We start from the raw sequence: 9,830 nt of genomic DNA, 5'->3' as shown, positions 1-9,830 counted from the left end.
TTCGTTGCTTGTGAATAAAAGAAAGGGAGCTTTAACGAAAAGGTTTTGGGCTAACTTTTTTTTAATGAAAAACCATCCTAAACTATTATTTAATAAAAAGGGCTTAAATTTTAATCATAAGGACACACAACTTTTATCTTAAGCCCTACAAAAACTAAAACACACGGACTCAACAAAAAGCCCAAACCGTATAACAATTAATATTTCAAAATTGCCCCTAACGGAGCCTCACCCAGGCCTGTTAGCCAAAGTTGCAGTTACTAAATTCATCATCCCTCCAACGCCATTAATGTTCACCAACCCCTTCACACCGTACAAAAAAATTGAAACCTCCATTGCTCGAAACGTCAAGATCTCAAAGCATTTTCAAGTTCAATTCAAGTTTTCGAACAATAATCTACACATCAAATCCGGAATTTCTCAACCTAGAAAACTCCATTTGAAGTCAAAAAACTGAAAACATTCGAACTTTATATTTTCAGAGTTGAAATCGAACAAACACATGTACAAACCTATAAATGTTGATATTCTTGATGATTTCTTACTTTAATTTACTAAATATGTACATTTGCATGTTTGAGATTCTAAAAAATGAATTATGCTTCCAGTTCACAGTATTCTTATTTGCATCCAGACGAAAATGCACAAAAAAAATTGGAAAATAAAAGCAACAGAGAAGAAAAAGAGGTACGTACCACAAAATTTCGGATGTTCTCGGTGATTTTACAGTAATATGTAAGTTTGCATGCTTCGGATTCATTGAATGAGCAATGTTTCTGCAAAATGGTATATTTTTACTTCACTTTGATAGCTGCTCGTTTTCTTATAACCTTTAAATGGTATTTTCTTGCCCTCATATGTTGGTTGCTTTGCTTAAATAACTTAAGGGTAAATTACATTTTCATATCTCAGGTTTGGGGTCTATCTCAATTCCTTACAACATCTTCAAAACATTTCACTTTCATACCTTAAGTACTATTTTTTTCAAAATAATACCTCCGTTACATTTTCCATCCATTGATCTGTTAAATGCTGACATGGCTGCCACATATATGCCACGTGGCTGCCAAATGTTTGCCACGTGGAAAATAAAATAATTTTTTAATTTTTTTAAAAAACCTGAATTTTCTCAGAAAAGGAAAAAAAAGTGAAAAAAAAGAAAAAAAAAAAAAATGAAACACACTATCCCGCCCCCCCCCCAGCGACCCACATCTCTATCCCTAATCGAAAACCCAAAAACCTGCTGCAGCAGCAAGAAGAAGAAGAAGAAGAGGGATGAAGAAGAAGAAAAAATGAAAACAAAACCTGCAGCAAGGAGAAGAAGAAGAGGGAGGAAGAAGAAGAAGGAAAAAAAAAAAACCCCAAACCCAGTTCATCCCCTGCGCCCCCCCCCCCCGGCCCACCCGACGCCACGCGACCTTCCCCCGTTCCCCGCCCCCCTCGGCTTAGGATCTCGTGATTTTCAGTATAGGTGGGTTTTGAAAATACTTTGAGTTTGAGATCATTTTTGAACTTGTTTTGTGGTAGATCCACCTAATCTCGAGTGGAATTTTTATGGGTGATGGGGGATTTTTGGGACGGGTGATGGGGTACGGGAAAAAGGGGTGGCTCGGGTGGGACGAACTGGGGTTTTTTTTTATTTTTTTTATTTTCCCCCTCTTTTTCTTCTTCTTCTTGCAGGTTTTTGGGTTTTGGGTTAGGGTCATTAGGGGGGGCGGGGGAAGGCACTGGTTTCAATTTTTTTTTTCTTTTTCTAAAAAAATTCAGGTTTTTTTTAAAAAAAAATTTATTTGCCACGTGGCAGACATTTGGCAGCCACGTGGCATATATGTGGCAGTCACATCAGCATTTAACAAATCAATGGATGGAAAATGTAACGGAGGTATTATTTTGAAATAAAATAGTACTTAAGGTATGAAAGTGAAATGTTTTGAAGATGTTGTAAAGAATTGAAATATACCCTAAACTGGAGGTATGAAAGTGTAATTTACCTATAACTTAAATATAGTCAACATTCTATTACGGTGGTGTTTTAGTTTAATAAACAGTGTTTACGAAATAATTCATAATTTTAAGTTTAATAAACATTGTTTACAAAATAGTTTACAATTTGCTTCATTTGTTAATAGAATTGAAATGTACGGAAATAGTAAAATCTGGGATGCATTCACGAACTAGTATAAACATATATTACGCTATTACAAGAACTATTGTGATTCTCTGTTAATAATTTGTACATTCAACAAACAGTATAGTTTGATAAATAGTGTAGTTGTTTTGTTTCTGTTTGATAAATAGTATTGATCCAGAATCAATGTGGTGTTTTAGTTCATTTTCTTAAATAGCATGCCGTATTCCGATGTAAATCCATCAATACTTCAGTATTTTTAGTTAAGTTTTGTAAGTACTTAAATAGTTTAGGCATATTTTGATATAGTTACAAAAATAGATGTAATAATTAAACTATGTTTATTCTTTGAGATGGACGGAGCCAAGAAAACAAGAATGAAGACTTTCGGTAAAAAGAGTCCAGATAAGAAAAAGAATAAAAAACCTTCAACATCTTAAGTGCAATACATATGCAATGTTTTTGGGTTTGCAAATTCAAAGGAATTGTACAAGCCAATGCTTCAACAAGGCCATGAGTCTGCAATCATTTGGACAAGACACCATTTTGGAGTCTGATCAAGTTCTACATGGATGATGAAATCGTTGCAACGGAGAGAAAAAAGAAGTCTGATATGAATCTGATTAAGATTATATAATGCTATGACTCCAAGCAACAAAAGTTCAAATTCGGAGATCATGAGCCAAGAGGAATGACTCCAAGCAACAAAAGTTCAAATTCGGAGATCATGAGCCAAGAGGAATAACAAGTGAAGATGTTGCTCAAATATTTGGTTTGAACAACTAAGGAGTTTAACTACCAAACACAGACAAATCCACAAAAAACATGAAAGACAACTTTGTCAAAACATATTTGGCGAACCAAAAAATAGTGAAAAAAAAGGACATTCTTGAAGCGTACCAAAAATCAATCCAAGATGAAACTCCTGAAGGGGCAAAAGCTATTGCTTCAATCATATGTGTGCATCTCCTACAATCCCTCTTATTTGCAACCCCTAGAACATACATCACGTGAAGCTTCGTAACAATTTTTGGGGCATTGGACCAAATCAGCGCATACAACTGGGTAAAAGGAGTGAGGGACTACTTGTTCAAGATGATTAACAAATCAAAGAAAAAGAGGAAAAATGGAAAAGAATCAGCAACAACAAGCGGATGTACTGCCCTTATTTTGGTAAGAAATAAGAACTATATTTTAAAAACATGAATTCTGTCTTATAAAATACACAAGAAACGAATTCAAAGTTCTTAGTTCATGCAGTATTGGATTTCTCTTCACACCAATCTGGTGGAGACAATAAGTGGACGAGAAAACGTGGTTCCTGCCATTGGAAGATGGGACATAACCAAAATCCACAAAGCAATCAGAGATATTCCAGTTGAATAAATTGAGGTAAGGACCAATAATAAAAGTATTTCAATAAACAATATATTTTTGCACTTTACAGTTTCATAACATAAAGATCTTTACAGTTTAAAGCTTCAGAAGTAGTCGCTTCATAATCATACAGAAATAGTTCAAATTTAAAGTTCAATAATAATTCAACTTTGCATTTGTACCAACAATGAAACTTGCATAATCTCTGATAAAACAAATCCAGCAATAATGTCATTTATATAAAACAGAAATAGTGTCAAATCCAGCAATAGTTTCTAAATTTCTTGAAGAGTTCATGTTTGCTGTCTATAAGAAAAGTGCATTTCAATAAATAGTGATATATCAATAATGTAATAATACAAAATCCAGAAAATAATGTCATACTACAAATATTGATAGTTTACAATTTCAGAAATAGTGCCATAATAATGATCTAGGAATAGTTTAAATTTCACGTTGTATATATAGTTTCTCTTAGCATTTCTATAAACAGTAACATATATTACTCTATTATCTTTTAATAATTTGTACATTTAGTAAGTAGTTTTTGTTTTTAAAAGTTTAATAAATAGTGTTTACGAAACAATGACATTATTATGTAATTTAACAGCTATTTAATGTGTGACTGTGCAGATTGGTGGTGGTATTCCTTGTGCTAAACCGAATGAGCCGATTCTTGCTATTATACCTTCTGAAGAACCAATACAGGAGCAGTTCAACATAAACCAAGAAGAAGATAATGCCATTCCTTCTCCTGAACAAAGAAACAAGCCTTCCAAGAAAAACGAAATGAAGACAACAGGAAGGAAAAGGAAAATAACTGAAGCTGAAGCTCAACATGATCACAGTATCACCATCAATGAAGCTCAGTTATAGTTTGATCAACTGTACATAGAAGAATTGATGAAATTTGATGCAATTTATCAAAATGACATGATAGGGATTGATACCACATAAGGTGTGGAAGGTTTTGAAGAGTTTAAAAGATGTGCGAGCATGGATCAAAAGAGGTATCTAGTCCTCAGTCACATGATGATATATGTACTCAACAACCTATACACAGATCCAATTGTAATGAATTAAACAACAGAAGGACTCAACAGAAAAATTGAAAAGCTTCTGCAAGAGCGACATGAAGACAAGCAGAAGATTAGTTCAATGAAATTTGAAATGAGACAATTGCAATCAAAGAACTCAGTAGCTTCTATGAAAGTAAATAAACTTCTGGATGAAATTGGAAGTTTGAAGGAGAAGCTATTGGAAAAGCGACCAATAGTACCAGATCTAAATGCTTCAACAGAGGAAGATCAAAATTTCAAGGATCCAGAAAAGGAGGAACCACCTAAAGAAGATCCAGATAATGATGATCGTGTTGAAGAGCATACACATGATAAGGATACTGCTACCGAGGATTCAGTTCAAGAGAATGCAACTGAAAATGATGTGGCTATGGAGGATCCAGAACAAAGGCATACAATTGATCATGATCTAGATGAAAATGAGGAGGATCAAGAGCATGAAAGAAAAGACACTGGCACTGCAAAAGGGACCTCTGGAGTTCAACAAGATGTTCAAATGCAGACTCTAACTAGCAAGGATCCTGAAAAGCAAGGAAAAGAAACTGCCAAGAAGAAGATGAGAACACAAGTCAAAAATATACGAAAGAGGAATGATCGTAAACCAAATGTTGATCCACACTATGATCATATCCCCATCCAAAAAAAAAAAAAAAAAAAAAAAAAGCCAAATACATCTATGCTGTGAGTGACAGTGAAAGCCCTTCAATTGTTCAGTCACAAAGCCAACCATTGGAACCAATAATTGAGAAAGGAAAGGAGCAGCCAAAGGTTCAATCACCTTTGAATCCAATTGCTAAAGAAATAGCAAAGAAGCCTGCAAAGAATACTGCAAAGAACCTTCCAAAGAAGCCAAAGAAAATAAAGGAACAGGTTGACAAACGCTATCATCTACCTGCAGTTACTTGAAGATAAGACAAAAGAAAAATTCAAGGGATATTACAGAGAAGAGAAAATGTAAGTTTACATTATTAATCATAACTTAATACATGTGTACACACACACACACACACACATTACATATAGATATATATAATACTTTTTATTTTCTTACACAGGGACTACTTTTGGTTGTAACCAAGGCAAGGGTCCATGGCAACTGAGCTTGTTGTCCTAAAAACAAATCTGACATCATTGTTTGTGGATGGGGCAATCGATGCCAACATAATTGATGCTTCGTTCTACATAATGTCAGAAAATGAGTCAAAAATAGGGCAACAACAAAATCTGTATCTTCCTTCATTCATCTTTGTAAGTGCCAAACAGTTTTGTTTACAAAAATTTGTGTTTGTGCGATTTAATAAATATTTTTTAAATTTAATTAACTTTCATAAATAGTGTCAGTGTTTTGGTTCAGTTTAAGAATTAGTGTTACTTATTAATTAAGATTAATAAATAAATGTGTATTGTTGGTTCAGAATGACACGGAGATAGAAAAAAGAAGAGTGATCAGGAGCATAGTGACCAAACATTGAAGACAGTCTTACAAGATAATCTGGATAAAGTTGGAAAGGTCTTCATACTGATCAGGCATTACTTCCACTTTAGCTTGGTAGTTTGGGACATTAAAGATGAAAAAATTACACACTACAATTCCAAACTACCAAGGATACATGGGTATACAGACCAATACTTTGATCATGCTGAGCAAGTGGTGAGAACAAAACCATAACTCAATTACAAACTCTATTCCTATACTGATAGGAAAAATCAAACTTCATAATACAATTTCGTTTTTATTTTTTATTTTTTATTTTTTTATGTTTTTTTAGTTTTTTTTGTTTTGGCAGAGAGACAAAATAGAAGCAATTTATAAAGATTTCAAAGGTGACAACAACTTCACAATAGAAAGTCAAAGATGTTTAACTTGTGCACAACAAAAGGAGGACTCGTAAGTACAAACAAGTTGATCTCTATATTTTTCAATCAAATTTATTTATTCAAACACATAAGGACCATGAAAATCATATGTACAAACACAAGACTCATACTTGAAAAATAGTTTGCAGTTCATATTTTGCAGTTTGCAAAATAATGTCATAACATGTTTCAGAAATAGTTAATTTTTCACTCTTTACACTTTACGAAACAGTATTACAAATCAACAAATAGTTCATTTTTTCAGTAAATATTTGTCATCTAACTACAAATATATGGAAATGAGACACAGAAAACAGAAAAACGAAATCATTTAAGGAAAATTTAGTATAAATTTAGACTTTGCAAAATAGTGTCATAATATAGTTTCAGAAATAGTTCCAGTTTGCAAAACAGTGTTACAAACAAGAAATAATTCATTTTTTTTAAGTACTTATCTGTGATCTAATTAAATTATATGCAAAATAAAACACAAAAAGAACAAAAAACAAAATCATTATGGGAAAAATATGGTATAAATTTACAGTATGCAAAATAGTGTCATGATCCAGTTTCAGAAAGAGTTTCATTGTTCACTTTTAATATGTCATCACATGTTATAATATGATCTCATTATCTGTCATACTTATTTGTTTTTCCAAAAAAAAAAATGTAGATTGGATTGTGGCATATTTGTCATTCCATTTGCAAACCAAGTGCAAGAGGTCAAACCAATAGAAGCCACCTTTGAGAAGGAAGAAGTATTTGCCAAAAGAGCTCAAATTGCAACTATACTTGTGAATCACGAGAATAGTTATGCAAATGGACTGAAGAAGATACTTGAAGACAGGAGACAACAAAATAAACATGGTCAATATGATGACATTCTTGATGAGGATTTTATTATATTAGCATGAGTTTTAGAACATTCATAACCAAGATAACATACAAACCCTCGAGCTTAGGTGGCCTTGTATGCTGGTGCACATCCCTTACTTGCGTACGTTTTATAATTTTTGTGCCCTAGGGGGCCCAACACCATTACTTATCTAAAGAAACCATATAAAAATGAAAAAGAAGTAAAGTTTAGTACGAAGCCAATCAACTTTACGTGCCTTACTCTTTGAGTTATTAAAAGAATGAGAATTATATTAAAACTTTTCAGATGCTTACATTTTGACACTTCCTTTTCAAAATTTGATATTGCAAATTGAATACTTTATGGTTTTTCATGTTTATAATTTAGAGTGATAATTTTAGACACGACACGTTATAAGAAATGAAACTCGCACAAATACAAGAACTTACAAGTACACAATTAACATGAATTAAACACAATTAACATTGGTCAACTAATATCATACTCACATGGCACATATTTAAATACATAAACCTAAGCAAAACTTATTGCCACATCCATTTCACAATAGGACTATCTGATTATAAATTAGAGCGAGAACATCACTACCCTTTCATATTATATCAACTATAATTTTGATACAACTATTCAAAAACAACCACATTCTATTATCCTAAGAATATAGTTACCCATTTAGATAATTTTATGCAAAACAAAAAAACTAGATAGCTTAAACTGTTTTTGGAATACATGTACACACTATATCTGAAAAATGAAAAATAACAGCTATTTATTTATTTTTATTTTTATTTTAGTGCCAGATTAAAATCCAAATTTCCCATCCTTCACGCATAATTAACCCCCAGCAAAAATCATCATTTCACACTCTCACACTAACTTCGAATTCTCTCCCTAACACCAACTCCCATTTTCACGCACAAATAAGCCATTCACGATGAAGAAACTGCATGCACTATAAAAAAACCAAAAACCATCCTCATTTTCCGATTTCGTACATCATTCCAGGTCTTTCACGGACGAATTCATGTAAATTTCAACTTCGGTGAGCAACTTGGTCGCAGAAATACCCAGAAAATAAACAAAGGTAACAATCTTAAAATTTTTCTCAACATATTTCACAAAATCATATGGTTCATTGTTTACATAAGTAACATCTACTGGAATCAAGCATATAGAATAACATGCATCAACTTAAACAAAACCTAGATTATACTATTTCCGTAAATTTATTTTGTTATTTACTCTCAGTACGAATCCGTCATAGATCCACCAAAAAAAAAAAAAAAAAAACTATTTACTAGCCAATTGTTTAATATATAAACATATATTATGCTATACACGAACTAGTGTGATTCTCTGTTTGTAATTTGTACACTTCAGTAAAATAGTTCATGATTTTTAAGTTTAATTAACAGTGTTTACGAAATAGTTTACAATTTGCTTCATTATAAATAGAATTGAAATGTATGGAAATAAATAGGTCACTTTTTTATTGGTAAAAAATTGTGGTTTTCTAGTTCACTTTGATAAATAGTTCAGTTTGCTTTGGTAAAAAAGTGTGGTTTTCTAGTTCGTTTTGATAAATAGCTCAGTTTGCATTGGTAAAAATGTGTGGTTTTCTAGTTCACTTTGATAAATACTTTAGTTTGATAAATAGTTTAGTTTGCTTTGGTAAAAAATTGTGGTTTTCTAGTTCACTTTCATAAATAGTTCAGTTTGTTTTGGTAAAAAAATGTGGTTTTCTAGTTCGTTTTGATAAATAGTTCAGTTTGCATCGGTAAAAATGTGTGGTTTTCTAGTTCACTTTGATAAATACTTCAGTTTGATAAATAGTTTAGTTTGCTTTGGTAAAAAAGTATGGTTTTCTATTTCACTTTGATAAATAGTGTGGTCTATACAAATATAGATCATTAAATAGTTTATTCTGATAGTGTGGCATATTTTGATATAGGTACATAAATAGAATTACAATTTTTCCAAATCTTACGCATAATGCACATCCTATTGTGCATTTTTATTTCTAATTTATTTAGTTCTATGAATCTTATAAAGATTTATACAGTTATAAAAATGTTTTGTATTTCCATAAATAGTAATTCACCTTGGTATGTTTCAGATATAGTGTGTACTCATACTGATTTTTATTTGTTTACAATCAAGTTGCATTCTAATAAAAACTATATTGACAGATGGTTCCAGTTAGAATAACTGTACAAATGTCAAACTCAACTAAAGCCAATGTCAAAATAATATCGAAAACAACAAAGAGGACGCAACAAAGGAAAATGCTTGGAGAAATAGAAAACATATCACATACGAAGAAGGAGACAATTCATCTACAGATTGACACTACTACTGAAGAAGAAGTTCGAGAACCAATGCAAAGTGCAAAGAAAAAAGTGCAAAAAAAAAAAACAACCACTACAAAGGCAGAGGAAGAGGGAGACACAACCTGAAGAATAGAACAATTGTGAATCAAAGAGGCAAAAGAAAAGATGCCAAACAATACAAC

This window comes from the organism of the source record quoted next, unplaced genomic scaffold, assembly GCF_019419815.1.
Source record: "Pyrus x bretschneideri cultivar Hongxiangsu unplaced genomic scaffold, Pyrus_bretschneideri_v1 Contig17, whole genome shotgun sequence".
In the NCBI taxonomy this organism is placed as follows: Eukaryota; Viridiplantae; Streptophyta; class Magnoliopsida; order Rosales; family Rosaceae; genus Pyrus; species Pyrus x bretschneideri.
This window is presented reverse-complemented; position numbering follows the sequence as displayed.